Source organism: Vanessa atalanta, chromosome 10 (genome assembly GCF_905147765.1).
Source record: "Vanessa atalanta chromosome 10, ilVanAtal1.2, whole genome shotgun sequence".
NCBI lineage: Eukaryota > Metazoa > Arthropoda > Insecta > Lepidoptera > Nymphalidae > Vanessa > Vanessa atalanta.
The window spans coordinates 10,923,650-10,940,293 of record NC_061880.1 but is presented as its reverse complement, the minus strand read 5'-3'; positions in this window follow the sequence as shown (position 1 = coordinate 10,940,293).

Sequence of the window (16,644 nt, the reverse complement as noted above, 5' to 3'; positions counted from 1 at the left end):
GACTTGATTACATTATTGTAACGTTTTTTTAGTATACGATAATATTGAATTGAGAAAGTCAAATATTGTTGAATTCTATTTTTTTAATTGTTAATTATTTTCGAACGTCTTATTTCGAAACGAATTATCATATTTTTAAAAGAAGAGTAGAAATGGCCTATTTTAAGGAATTAGTAATATTCTTATTTAGCCCTCCAATTAAGCATAAAGCTTTTGCTAGGAGTGGGGACGACATTAGCCCAAGTGGTCAGGATAGAACCTACGATCGACTTTTTCACCGCTAGGCTGCCCATAAACCATTGCGCTCTCGGCGGTTATTAATATCTGTTACAAAGTCATTTCCATTGAGTTTTGTACAAAAAATCGCGTCATATTTTAAATTATCAACATTCAAGCGCATAGAAAGGATGTATATTAATTTCAAAGACGCAAACAAATCACTATCTTTTAACGCAAGCTCATGCTTCTCCTACATTATACGCTATCGGGCGCTTAAGCAGCGCTTTCCCAGTTTTGCGTCTCGACCGCAGCGCTGATCAGATAGCACCTTCGCACGAACACCATACACTTATTTATTTACCTTGCTAAGACGATTATTTACGACGCACACCGTGTAATAGCTTGCCGTATCGTGTTTTTCTGCGAAAATTTAACTTGAAGTTGGAATTCGTATGTTTATATTTCGCACAGACTTTTAGCTCTTCGACCGTTTGAGCGCCTTTGTTTATTCTCATCACAAGTAATAAGTTCTATAATATCCGGTTAAGTCTTTATTAATTATTTTTTCAAAGTTCAGGCGTCTTTCTTAATGAGATTATATTTTTCTGGTTGGTTCGACTTTCGAAAGGCTTCTTGTAATGCTTTTTACTATTTAACTATAATACTAAGTGATTATAATTCTTTTATTTCAATATAAAATCACGTTACGTTATGCTGATAATAATCATAAAATGTATGTATCCGTGTACATGTATTGACGAATTCAAACGTTGTAAATAAAACTGACAAAATACGGTGCGAATTTATAACGCTGAAATAAAAAGCGCTGTATGTTTCCACATTGGGGCCCTAGCCTAAAATCCTTATTGTTATTTCATTGAAGGCATGCATCATGTTAACGTTTAGCTATCTCGAAATGCCAACAGCATTTTTTCGTAAGAATATATTCGCTACACGAACCGGATTAGCATAAGAAAGTAATTTAAACAAATTGTCTAAACGATTCTTGCGAGGATCGTAATTTATTTAAATGAAGTGTATCGACACACTTCAGGTTCTGTGCGTAGGTAATAACGATGTTTTACTTTTTAAATATGAAAAATAATTTACAACATTATAAATAAATTTATATGTGGCTCAGTGGTTAGAACGCGTGCATCTTAACCGATGATTTCGGTTTCAAGCCCAGGCAAGCACCACTGTATTTTCATGTGCTTAAATTGTGTTTATAATTCATCTCTTGCTCGGCGGTGAAGGAAAACACCGTGAGGAAACCTGCATGTGTGTTCCAGCAACGCGCAGTAGAACAGCGTGGTGAAATATGCTCCAAACCTTCTCCTCAAAGGGAGAAGAGGCCTTAGCCCAGCAGTGGGAAATTTACAGGCTGCTAATGTAAACCATTATTTATAGTATAAATTAAAAGGTAAGAAATACATTGGTTTCGTAACAAATACATAATTTATTCCATTATTTTTTTATTTACATGATTAATAATTCGTGAGCTTATTAATATTGTAATTATTCATTGTCAATTTAATTTTACGAATCTTATCTTGTTTTGTAATTATTAACATAATGTTTCGAGATAAAATATATTAAAAATAATTAATAAATAACAGACCATAAATAACTTACGGCTTCATTTGTTATTAATTATAAGTAGGTAGGCAGATTGGCAACAACTGCCACACACAGACATAGACACAGATACTGTAAGAAATACTGACCAACCCCATATGGCCAACGTGCAACCAACATTGGGAACTAAGATGCCATGTGCCAGTGATAGTACTTATACTGGGTCCATAACCAATGCATCACTTAGATGTAATTGCTATTTGTCCAAGTACAAAGACCTACCAACAAGCGAAGCTTACACCAATACTTCACTTATTCAAATGATATATACACGACAGAATTTCAGCCAACATGCTCCTTTCACCTCTGATTATGAGATGAAAAAACAAAATTAACAAGTGAAAACTCAGTGATGCTTGCTGAGTTTTAACCCGAGATCTTCGGTTAAGAGTTCACTCGGTCGTCTCGTTGACCTAAGGTCAAGTTACATGGAGTTAATTATTTTTAGCTAAATTGAATCTTATTAAATCGTATTGACTCCGATATACACGTTATATAAAATACATTTTCATTTTATCAAAACAATTAATTTTCTATACAAAAAAATCTTTCTGAACTGTTTTGTCATGTATATTTGATTGTTTATATTTCTTTGGTGCGGGTCACAACGCTGATTCATAATTCAACCAAATTACTTTATGTTGGGACGATAAAGGCATTAAAGACCATTTCGGTGGTCGCAGATAAGGTTTCGCTGTAAAACGCATAAAACTGTCCGTAAAGATAAGTCTTTCAATGCCGACGAAATTTTGCAAGTCAATTTCTATTGAGTTTGCCTCAATATAAATTGACGGTTTTTAGATAATGCCCTATTTATTAGATTCGTAACTTTTATCTTTATGAAATGCTTCTAAAAGATAGGCTGGACTGTTAATTTTTAATGTAGCATTTTATGCAACATATAAAATCTGTGTTTATACTCACACACATAGTCCAGAATCAATCAACAGAATCAGAATCAACCGGTGGGCGATATGCAAGCCCGTCTGGGCAGGTACCACAAGCTGTACAAATATTCTACCGTCTGAATACTTAGCATTGTTGTGCTTCGGTTCTAAGGGTGCGTGAATTAATTTAATTACAGGTACAAGGGACATAGCATTTTAATTTCCAAGGTTTGCGATGCATTGATGAAATAGAATTAATATTAATTAATATTTCTAACAGCACCAATGTCCATAGGCAATGTTGGCTATCAGACCATTCGATGAGCCGTTAGCCCAACCGCCCACCTATTTTATATAAAAGAAACAGTTATTTCAACGTCAAATATCAAGGTTTTTATGGCTGTTGTCTGGTTTATTAATGTGTGTGTATATATAGTAGTGAGTGTAGCCTAGTGATTGGCAGTGCATTGATTTATTTATACTTATATTATAAATACGAAAGTAACCCTATCTGTATGTCTGCCTGTTTGTTTTTTTACACTTTACAACTAAGCCACTAAACTGAATTTGATGAAAAGTGATATGAAGCAAGCTTGAACCCAAAGGAAGGCCATAGGCTACTTTTTATACTAAATATAATATACTACAGAATGTCTTACAACGTTCACTGCTTTTTTGTCATTAGACAGTACAAACCGCTATGTCCCTGCATTTTAAATCTGTAATATTTTCGACAATATTCATTTAAATTACATGCTGTAAAGAGCCATATTTATTTTTATTAAATGCACAATGTATTTAAGGTAATTAATTGGATAAGGGTTAATGCTGTACTGCTAAAAATCGCTTCTCAAATAAGCCATTATTTCTTGTAAAAAGTAAAGGATAAAAAATGATTGTCGTGGGCTATCCCAAAGAGATAGACATACACCATCGCGGACGTTTTTGAAAACCTTTTTAAGGTGTACAATTTATACTGTTCTAAATTATTTTGATCTATCTCGTAGGGTTCAGCCAGCGTTTGCAATGTAAGCGCAAAAATATGTTTATTTACGACATCACTTTATAAACCCTTAAAATTATCAGCGTTTCTCAACTATATTGTGCATGTATTATGTATATAATTTTTTCAAAAAAACCGCACCATAATCCAATGTATCATTTTAGAGAGTATACATAGGGACAGTCAGCGGTAAGCGACTTTGTTTTATAGGTACTATGTAATGATAATGATGCTTGATGACAAACCGCTAAAACGCCAGCGAAGCCGCGAGCGACAACAGGTATTTCTTATTTTTTCAGTTTGTAAAGAACAATGATACCTACAATTTTCTATTTTATTTGTCAAAATAATATGTTGAAACACTATCACTTTCTTAGAAATGTTTAACACAGTAAAGCTCTGATACAAAGAAAAACTAATCTATGTAAGAGGTTGTTTCCAGACGCCCTAGTAAGTAATATGAGTTCGTAATTAAGTTTACGTAGGTACAGACAAAGTATTATATTATTAATGTACATATATTTCATAAATATAGAATATATTGAACGAAATATTTAAAGAAAGTAACTTTGTCTGTCTGTTGCTCTACCACGGTCAAAATACTGAGCCGAATTTGATGAAATTTGGTATGAAGCAAGTTTGAACTCCACGGAAGAACTTAGGCTACTTCTTCATACCCGACGAACCCCTATAATGCGAGCGAAACGAGGACAACAACTAGTAAAGTATAAATTATGAATACCTTTATTAATACGCCTCGTATATTAAGTACAAATAAAATCTTTCAATATTTACCCTCAGCAGATACGATACGAAACTGTAAATATGTACATATATAAATTATTAATAATATTTAACATTAAAACAGCCTCCAACAAAATTAATACATATTAAATTAAAGTAAACATCAAATATTGTATATAATTAAAAATTTTCATTGTTATTTATTAATTATAAATTATTCATCAACCCGCGATAGTAAACTTTGTGTGTACTAATAACAAAACATTAAATCGGTTACCGACTAAATAGCTCATAAAAATCTCTTGTTGTGCCATTGAACGGGATAACATAAAACTATTTATATGTTCGTAAAAAAAGTGTTTTGTATACATCGTAAGCAATAAATATTAATATCGGACCAAACTTTCGTTTATGATCGCCGATCCTCGTATCGGTGAAAGTGTACAACAATAGGCATTGGGTTCCAGCGGAAGCTGTGTTTCGTTCAAGGACAAAGTCCAAAGAGTACTTACTTGATCCTTTCTTATCTTGTTTGAAAATAGAATAACGACGTGAATTTACGTAATTATGTTTATATTATTATTAAAACAATATTTGTAATATTTATTGCCGAGTTGTTTTAGTACTTAGCTAATACTGCAGACACCGAGTTCGTTCAAATCGATTTTTGGAATCGATATCCAACCCGTTGGTTGGATCAGTAAAAACTTATTGAATTTTAATGTTGGAAAATCATAGTGGCTTTAATTTTCAATACGTTAAGTACGCCAGACAGTGCTTTTACTTTCGGGTGGTTTACTTAATACTTAGTTGCATACTACGTTTTTTTATTTAGTCTTCGAAGGTTAACTTGTATGATAAACCTACAATACCATAATAATTTTAGTCGTAATTTACACAACTGCCTTTGAAATAGACAAAAAGTTGAATGTTCCATTGTAATAATTAAAAATATGATAAGTAATATGTCAGTCATAAATTATTTATATTGTATAGCCCACTTTTACTTTTTGTTGTTTCGGTTCAACATCCCTTGTATGCAAATTGGCCCAATCTCACCGTTCACTTACTGTCGAAAACGTCATAAATAAATGGAAAAAATTACACTCCCTTCTTAGAAGCTCTTTCACGTTCTCAGAACAAAGAATACGTACTTTCGCTTTTAAAATAACATCGTTATCTTCAAAATATTCTTTTCATCCGTGTCAATGAACTCAATAGCGTTATTCCCTTTACACGATTTTCCTCATTTTATCATACACATGCTTGTGTTAATTGAAGCGATAAGCGCATAATTATATAATTAAAAAAAATAAAGAACTGGGAAGTTAACTGTGCATTGAGTCGATCTACAAAGCGAACCGACGTGAAAATGTAACGCGCACCGTTTGAACTTGTGGGAACATTTTAAATCGCAACATATAAATACATTCTGTAACGTTATTTTGTAACATATATAATGACAATAAACATTAGCTAAGGCGTAACGTTCCGTGTAATAAAATCACCTATATTCTAACACCGATAAATTAAGGAATGTTGCCGATGTATAAATTCTATTATTCCAACTAATAGCTGATATTCTTAGCAAGATACAATAAAACAAAGTTGATTAGGAGCAGCGTGATGTTTCGACTACAATACGAAAGTTTTGTATAGACATACCGTTGCTATTAAAGGTTTATTATCGCTGACTGTTGCTCAAATCTACTGTGAAGAAATAATATATACGTTACAGAGACGTATCAAAAAATTATGACTACGCTGTGTTTTGTCTCAATTCACTTGTTTAATTTGCTAAAGTTTCAGAGATATTGTTTGACACAGAAATATGAGTGTAAAGGTATAATATACCAACAGAATTTAATTAGGAGTTTTGAGAGTAAACATTTTGTTTCATACGAGAGGGTTTTGTTGAATGTGTGGTAGAGGGAACAATCCTCAATTTCCCCAATCTTCCCCTTTAAGCAAATCCACACGAATTCTTAATCCCTACATTCCCCTTTACCAGAGTATCAAAGATATAAAATAGCTGGATATAACAGTGCACAGAACGAATTGCTTGTTACAAAGAATTAGTGCTTTGTTCCTGTCATAACATTCGGTCATTAATTAACGTTATTACAATGGACCAACAAAAAATAATAGCATATTAATTTAAAGAAGAATGTATAATAAGAACACGAACGTTAACGAGCATCGGAGTCATCAAGCGAGTTGAAATTCTCGAGAATGATCGTGACGAATACGTGACAGACTCGAATAATTTACAAAAACATTGAAGGTCATTGACCTTTGTAGCTTTTTAGCGTTTTTCGATATATATATATTTTTTTAATGAAACAAATTTTTTATTCATTGTATTCTTTGGAGTGTTTAACTGTTATCGTGTTTGGAATAATAGCGTATTTTCTTTAATTACCTTGTTAAAATAAAAAAAAAAGTTCGGCTCCCTTTGTGGTTGTTTCAAAACAAAGTTATCTATTACTTTTTATTATACACCAGAAACTCGTTGAATTAAAACATTGAACGATTCTCTGTTTTTCTTTGTACTTCCTTTATTAAGTTAGATACCTATTTATATTTTATGTCCATGGCGAAACTTCTAAGTTTCCTTATTATTTCATTTGTAATAACAAGACGGAGAAGTTTATAGGCCGACCCGATGCTTTGCGGTCAATAACGTCCTTAGAAATCGCCTCAATTAGAAATGTTGTACACCTCAGTGCACAATAATCTGGTTCAATTATTCAATCAACATACAAACAAGGCTTACAAAGTAATATTTTTTGTTAGTGGAGTAGCTAAATACATGCTCAGACGAATTCTCATAAAGTCCTACTAACGAGTTAACTGATAATAATTTTATTGGAAGCGGTCTGCCAATTTTGACAAGGTTCCTTTTGTTGACAATGTACGCCAAATTAAAAGACCATCTTTATCATCAGTTCGACTTCATAAAATTGTGCTTCCCGAAAGTAAATGCAATAATCACTATAAAAAATACATGATCGCTTCAAATGTGCCTATAAAATTTAAAGAGTTCTTTTGCTTTTTCCAGTATTCTATCATCAGATCCTGACCGGATGACGATGGGACAACCTGAACAACCTTTCAAACGTAAGAAAAAAAATCCAAAACAGGAACATATATATGAAAAATATGAACAAAACGATAAAATAAAAAAAAATCCGACGAATTGATAAGATCCTCATTTTTTTGAAGTCGGTTAAAAAAATCCAATATAAGACATAGTCAGGTTTTTTTTTTAAAATGTCACAATGATAATTTCCACTGTTCAGAATAACTTGATTCTGTGAGCTCAACTCTAGAAATAGAGAAGAAATAAATAAAAAAAAAAAAATACAATTAAAAATGATATAAATGTTATTCGACCACCTGAGACATTTTCGAACTACAAATAAACCGATAAATGTTGTTTTTACATCTTTAGGCATAAACTATGAATTTTAATTAAAACGCATTTCATATTCAAACCAATTTATGTTCTTATTTGTACGTAACAAACGAGCTATCAACTAAATCACTCGTAATAGCAGGCTCTAATTTTGTGCAATGATTTATTCGAAACGATTTCAAATAATTATTTTTGAATATCGACACCATTATAACTATTGTTTAAGCTGGCTGAAATATGACCGGACAGTCGAAGAGTTCACTGATTTATGTATGATGTAGGCGTTCGAATATATACTATAAAGAGGTAGGCTTCATTTGTTTCTTTGGTTCCGTTTTACGTAAAACTAATCGATTTATATAGAACTTTCATAATATTATAGTTTCAAGTCGGATATAGGCTATTTATAGTATGATAATATGTTACATTGCAGTTTTTGAGATAGAGCATGATATGCTGACGTAATTCGAACGTAAATTTTCATTATATTATTGTCTGTTATACTTTGAAATTCGAACTTAAAAATGTATAGCAAAAATAATTTAAATTCGCTTTAGGAACTTGTTGGTAAATGTTTACACCTCATTGGTTAAAAACAGCAGCAGATAAAATCTATATTTTATTCGTACGAAGACGGGAAGGGCAGCTAGCACTCATCGTCTACATGATAATTAAATTTGACCTCAGGCACTACAGGAAACAACTATCGTATTTATTATCACAACGAAATTTACTTGACACGTTAAAATACCAGGTGCTCGGCTTGTATCTGTGGCTGTAAATATAGTTAACGCTGCATAAAAATGTCGAAGGAAAAAGATTATTCAATTATTATTACCGTGTTTAAGATTTAAGCATAGAATGTACCGTACACTGCTAAACGTTTTACTATTTGGTATTACTGAGCACGTGAAAGTATACCCTATGTGAATTGTATTTAAGGTCAAAATCATGTCACGTATATTGTACCTTCGCACGTGTATACTTTAAAATCAGAGGCATTGATCGTATAAGAGTGTGTTAGGGTTTTTCGCATAAAATATATTTCGTTGTTGTTCCCTCAGGCATTACCTTTATGAAGGGGTGACAATTTGATTACTTCGGTGCGGGTTTATTTTTATATAATGGGCGTTTTGTTGTAAATTCATATAAAGGAAGTCTCTGAGGTTAAAAAGTCTTAAAATTTTATGTTCAGGGAACATGCTTGCTTTGCGAAATATAAAAAAAGACACTTCTAATGCCGTCAACATCTACCAGCAAAAGTCAGTCTCGTGAACAAGACATTCGTAGATAATGTCGAAATATCGAGTTCCACCAAATAAAAATAAAAAAACATGGTAAATATCCCGTTTTAAATACTGTTAGTAATAAAAATAACCATGTTAATTTAAAATCTTATATAAAAAAAAATAAAACATCCGGAACCTTTTTAATATTTATCGAACATCACTTACATCCGGCTAAAGAATAAAAATAGATTTTAATTCACTCGTATTGTTGAGTATCTTTTATTAATAATAAAACATCAAATAATATATTTTATAACAATAATAATTAGAAAATATTTTTAATAAAATTTTTAAATGTTAAGAATAACACATTCGAAAATCTGAATAATCTTGCTTTATTTCGATCTCTAAGTTGTGGCATTTTGTGGAATCCTTTTTTTTGCGGTCAATATTTTATTACATATATTATTGTAAAGAAAAATGTCACCATTAAACTGTGATAGGATGGAGTTTTCGTAATTAAAATTTGCTTTAACATACATTTGTTGTTTAAATATATATATATTTCAAGATGGTGGATTAAACTCCAAGACTGTAAGACAAAGCAAAATCATTTATAGTCTGTTACTGATTAAAAAGCAAATACACATATGTTAGCTATGATATGCATTCAGAACGACCACACTCGCGGAAGTATTTTAAACTTCGTCCTATAAAAAAATAAACGATGATATTAACGCCATTTTAATGACTGGGCCGAACGATCATTGCTTTAAGCTGTCATAAATACGTTCGCGACCTTAATAAGTATATAAAAAAAAAACTCAAAAGGATTTAATGCTTCTATGATATGTTACCGGAAGCCAGATCATTAGTGAGACGTTGTAAATTTTTCAAATTAGTAGCGTATGACAAACTAAAATTAATGAACATTTGCCGACTTTAATTTTTTCGTTTATATTTCGTTGACTTTCTTGTAGTAAATGACAGGATCTCGATGGGGCATGTGGTTTCCAATTTCGTATTATTAATGGATTGCAGATTTAAAGTTTAATTTTAGAACTATGACTGAACTTTTTTGCTATCATTGTATTGTAATTGAGACTACTCTTCTTCGTTCATAGTTCAAATTACAAGTCAAGATAACTTTTAGCTAATATTCTATATCGGCGAAAAATTTATTAAACTATTTATTCACGTGTAAAATTTTCAATCAACATACTAATATATTTAAAATTAAAAGTTAAAAAATCATATACGTAATATGTATATAATTTTGAATATACTAAATTCTATTGTGAAATAAGTTTAAAAAGTGATATTAAGTCATTGATTCTATTAAAAAATATTTTTCTTATTTTTTGGAATTCGTTTTTTTTTTTTAAATGAATGTTGAAGTGAATAGTGTATTTAAAAATTTCATTTATACCCGCCCCATAATATCTATCCGAGGAATGAAATTGCATTTTGAAAATGGAATGATAATTTATCGAATTTCCATCAAAATGTCAAATATCGAAATACTTCAGTTAATCAAATATTTATAAACCCTTCTTTAAAACAAATATTTTATTCCTTTCTACATAATAACTAAATTTCATAGATCAGAGGCGTAATATATAGATTTAATTAGAAGATTATTATTAAGCCTTCGTCGTTTTGAGTCAGTTAAAAAAAAAAACATTAAAAATCACTTCAGATGTAAGCAAAAAATATTTATTCAAAACAGAAATCCGGACCATGTTATAATATAACACCTATATGTATGTTTAAAATAAGCTTGATTCCATTACAATACCCGAGGGGTTTAGTATTTTGATTAAATTTTCACAACCCCAAGCTTAACCAGCGCAAAGTCATTGTAAATTATGGGCGTATCTTAAATATTTGATGAGCAACCTTTGCCCGACAAGGAAAAAAAAGGTATAAAAAAAGCTGTGATCGTTAAGTAGGGGAATTAATTAATTTGTGAAAAATTAATACATTTGGCTTATAAAATTATAAATTGTCTTATAACAGGGCTTACGGCGTTCGTAGTAATTTTATTTTTTTAGTGATGAATTTTATTTATTCTAAACAGACTAAGGATGAAAAAAAAATCCATCTCATAGTAATTGGTTTCCTTTGCCATAGCAACCGGTATATGAACACGAATAAACCACTCCTTACGTCAATGCAACTAACCATGGAATCTAGAGAAAGACGATATATTCCTTGTGCCTGTAATTAAACTGGTTCACTCAACCTTCAAATCGAAACACGGTATTGCAAAGTGCAAATATTTGCTAGAATTATTATTTATATGTGTGTGTACTACCCGCACAGATAGACATGTATATTTAAAAATAGAACTTATAAGTTTGAGAGAATATTATATAGTTGGCATTATCTTATGAATATTTTAAGTTTGTTTGGGATAAATATTGCGTCAAATAAAATGTATTTAACTTATAACATACATAGTTTTGTTATTGTCATTATATATGTATCTACGTGACAATGCCACTATGTATAAAGTAAATTCCAAAGCTGATATGTTTCAGCTTTTCTTTTATCCGTAATACATAAACTGGTCATAATGTATTCTATCTTATATTTTTATGTATGTTTTCAAATAGGTTTTCACACGCACTCTTGAATGGTAATGCGAGTTCTACGTGAAGCTACTATCGGAATGTGAATTCCTTTGAGAAGAGCCGACTGAGTTTCTACATAGTACCAGAAGTTGCTCTTTGATATTAATTTCAGTACTATATTGTTGAAATTCCAGTATTTCAAAACCAAAATGAAAATGAAAATAGACTCATTCAAGTAGCCGCTCTTGAGCACTTTTGAAACGTCATTTAAGAATGTTAAATTTATTTTTAATATAGGTTATGTTAAGCAAATGATTTTTTTTTGATTATTCGAATCAAAAATCCTTCATTATTATTTTGCGTATATTCTTGGTTATTGCTAACAAAATAAACTTTAAATTAATGTCAAATGAGGTCATTATTTTCAAAATCATAACATACCTTATTCGAGTAGGTTATTACAACCACTTTTGAATTGTCATTATAAGGCTACGGTTTCCAATATAGATTCTATCATGTAGAACCGGCAAGAAACAAGCTATCACTTCAAGTCTTCTACTTCAACTTCTATTCCTTATTATAAATCTGTTTGTTACATCTAATTCTATAAATCTAACTTAGTAAGGATTTATAATTTTAATTTATTACTAAATAAAAAACAGATTTGCACTCTAAGTTATAAATATAAAAAAGTAACAGCCTGCAAATGACCCACGTATGAACTAAGGATTATTTTCTTGTGTGGAGACGTGTGAAGACCAAGCACCACTGAATTTTCATGTGCTTAATTTTTGCTTATAATACATCTAGTGCTCGGCGGTGAAGGAAAACATCGCGAGGAAACCTGCTTGTAACTAATTACAACGTAATTCTGCCACATGTGTATCCACCAACCCACATTGGAGCAGCATGGTGGAATATGCTCCAAACTATCTCCTCAAAGGGAGAGGAGGCCTTAGCCCTGCAGTGAAAAATTTACAGATTGTTGTATGTATGTATGTATGTGGAGACGATTTCCACCATTCTACTCAATATGGTATGGCTGATGTTTCCTTGCACTGTCGAGCACGAAATTAATGATACACACAACTTAAACAAATGAAGATTTGGAAAAGCAATCTTTGATAGTTATCCACCTCTTTCTCAAATATTATTACAAAACATCGTTTATAATTCAAGCAACTATCTCTGAGAGACCTTCCAGAAAGCAATGTATCAAGTTTGATAGTCAATTATTGGCAATCGATCCGTGAAACTGTTGTCTTAACTCTTAAGGTTATTTAAATCATATAACCTCTGGGATAACTTCTAACACCCTGTTCATAAGGGTAAGTTCGAAGCGTACAAACAGCTGTTGTAGTCAAGGAGCTAATGCTTATAGTTAACTGAATTTGTTATAAGATTTAATACATCTAAAATAAAAATAAAATGACTTTGTATTTTTATTTAGTTTTCGAATTCTAATATCCTAATAATTTTATTCTACTGGGATATTTATCAATCATATTGTATTATTATGAAAATGTTTTTTTTTTTAATAATTTTAGAAGTTAAAAATAATCTTATTATAATAAGTTTACTTTATTATCGATTTGATATATTCTTTAATGAAATATATTTTTTTTAATAATTTTAGAAGTTAAAAATAATCTTATTATATATAAAAAGTATACTTTATTATCGATTTGATATATTCTTTAATGAAATATTTTTAGTTAATTCACCCAGTCATCACCCAAGAACTAAAAACTAATTTGGCCAGAAAATTAGTCCGTGAAACGAAGTAGCTGCTTGTAGCATTTGGGAATTATTTATTTTAAATGTATTGCAAATAAATACTGATAAAAAAATATTATATTTATTCAGTATTTTATTTAATAATATAACATTTTCGTACAATCAAATCAATATATATTTCTAATTAGATTAGTCAAAATTGCAGTCGTTATAAACAAACGCATCCAGTCCAGTAGGTATTCCAAATTTGAAATTCGAAAACACGAATCGTATACTAGTTTATTTTTAACGATTAAATAAATAACAATCAAAGTAATACTGTAAAAATGTGAAGTACTGTTTTGGTTTCCGTATAACGTTTGATAAGTAATTACACCGCTTACATTTTACATCAGCTTTAAGCTACGTTTTTATGAACATTTTTATTTTATTAACATCGTATAATGATGAAAAGTTGAGGGATTTATTGTTAGAGAGATACTAAAAACGACATTTGAGTGTAATGATGTTAGGTTAGAAGTTATCCAACCATAATGACGGTGTCTCCAATGAGCTATTTACTGCCGGAATTTCTCATATTCGAGATGGTTCGGATACCTCGAGGTTAAAGCTGAAAATGTCACTAAAAAGTGCAAAAGTGGAAGCCATTGACGTTAATCGTTCTATAATCCTGAGTTACTTTGTGCTCGAAGAATTTTGGTCAAATTTAGAAGATGGCTAAGAATTTAGTACGTCCGACGATCTTAAATTCATACCAGAAATGTTTATTCAAATGAGTTCTAAAGTTAGTTTTTGATCCATTTAAAAAAAAAAACGATCAAAGTATATCCTTATGATTATTGAATAATCTGAATATAGGTTGCATTCTTAATAAAATTGAAGCTACGGGCGGATAAAGGAGATATGTGACGTTTTGTGAAAATTTAATTTTGTGTCATAACACCTTCATTTATGAGCTAAAATATTTTTTTTATAAAATGTTACATATTATCTTTTTCCACTCGTATCTCATACGTAAAGATTGATAGAAACATTATTCAGTAGTACGTGAAGGGACAACTGGGATTATTCGTATTCAAAGAGATAAAGTAGACAAATAGATGCGTTTCAATGATTCTCTATTACGACTAAATATTTTTCGAGAGCAACGTTGCATGTGATTAAGGGATGGGACATTATCTGCGTCGCTTTTGTCCTCAATTGTCCTTGTTATGCGGTCTGTGGTTGGAATTCCTTTATTCGTACATTACATATTGATCCTTATCACACAAACATACGGTCGAATTTTGTTCAACGCATTACAATTGTTGTATTGAATTACGCAAACCCAATACCGTTGCCTAGAAAGCTGATCTCTTTCGGTGACATATCCAGAGGAGTAAAGGATTATCGAATGACAATGTGATTTTTTTATAGATCATGTTATTCACTGAGATCGACGACTTTAAGATAGGATGCTATTAAATTGCTCATGAGTCCTTTGTCGTGCCATATGGTATTTTCCAGCAGATGGCTCTTTTGTAAAAATCGCCGACTTAAGTAAACTAATGAAATCTTATTTACATTTAAGTTAAAGAGATTAACATTTCCACTGTTTGATCCCGTTTGTATTTTTATGAATTTGGGCGTACGTTTCGTGTATGTGTGGGTAGGATCGTTATCGTTATAATTGTGGAACGTTATTGATATTGGTTCTCGTTAGATTTTAGAATTGAATAGATCAGTTGCGTTATAAGATGTTATTATGTTAAAAAGGAGATGTCCCAATGGTTAGAGCCTATGCATCGTAATCAATGATTGCGCGTTCGAATCCAAGACAAGACCACTGAATCATTATGTGCTTATTTTTTATTTTTCTACATGTGTCCAATTTCACTGAAATTATGGCATATTTGTATCTACCAACCCGCATTGAAAAAGTTTGGTTGAATTAACTCCATACATTGCCTCACAGGCAGAGGAGGCTTTAGCCCAGCAGTGGGGCATTTACAAGCTGTGAATTAGTAGTACATATTATCTATAAATTAAAAGACCTAAGAAATTATTTTTATGTTTGGAGATTTGACTTTCCAAACGATTAATAAAACGTAATTTTTAATATGTACACATTTAAAAATCTGTGTCAAATAATTATAATTCGAAACTAAATGTATCTATTTGTATTGCTAATTAATAACATACGAGCAACTCGTGTTTAATTACCATAATTTATGTGATTGAGTCGTTGTCACGAATTAATGTTAAATTTATTTAATGTACTAAAATAAATGTATTATACATTAAGGTTTGTCTTATAAGAGTAATTATCATATTATTTAAACGAAGAAAGGATAGCAGAAATTATATCACTAAACTTGGAATGTTTCGTGTTTATGGCAAAAGACCTGATAAACTGATTCTGGTTCTCTGGGAACGGGGACGAGTATGGGACGCCACTTGCGTTGACACATTACTTCATGAGCTCCGTCTCATATCGCACTACCGCAGTCAAAGCTGAAGCGAACAAACGATGTAAATATTCGTCTCTTATTCCAAATTAAGTCCATGTTCCGGCTGCACTTTTGAGTGCAAAAACCAAACAAATATTAAACATAAAACCTTCTTTTATTGCTTGCACTGCTTATAGCAGAATGGTAAAATTTTCGCCCCGAGTTTGTCCGAATTAGAGAATATTTCTTACGTAACAATAAAGATCGATCGTCGATAATGAAACTTGGTGCAATTATGATTTAATATTATAGATACCTGCTCTGTTTATCTTAAAATAAAAATATTATTTATTCAAGTAGGTTTTCGTAAGCACTATTGAATTCTCACGTTACAATATTTATTTTAATTTAAACCTTATGGTATCTTTTGAAATAATTTTAATAATGACTGCTTATTTTAATGGTTAGCGTAGATCTCGGGGTTCTGGTTTCCAACCTAGATAAGGCCAATGAAAACACATTACTTAGCATTTTCTGTCAATTAAACAAATTGAGTAAATATCTTTATTTAGTATAAAATGTTCAACTTGCTTGTTGATTGAAATAGTACCTAGATGAGTTTCGGAGCATTGCTTTGTTTTTTATGTTTAGACATATGGAACCGTAGAGTTCCAGTTATATATTGTTTATCGTTTTTGGACATTATTATACGCTTAATGTTCAATATGTAAAGAAGAGCAGTATCGGTGTCATATATTAAGTGC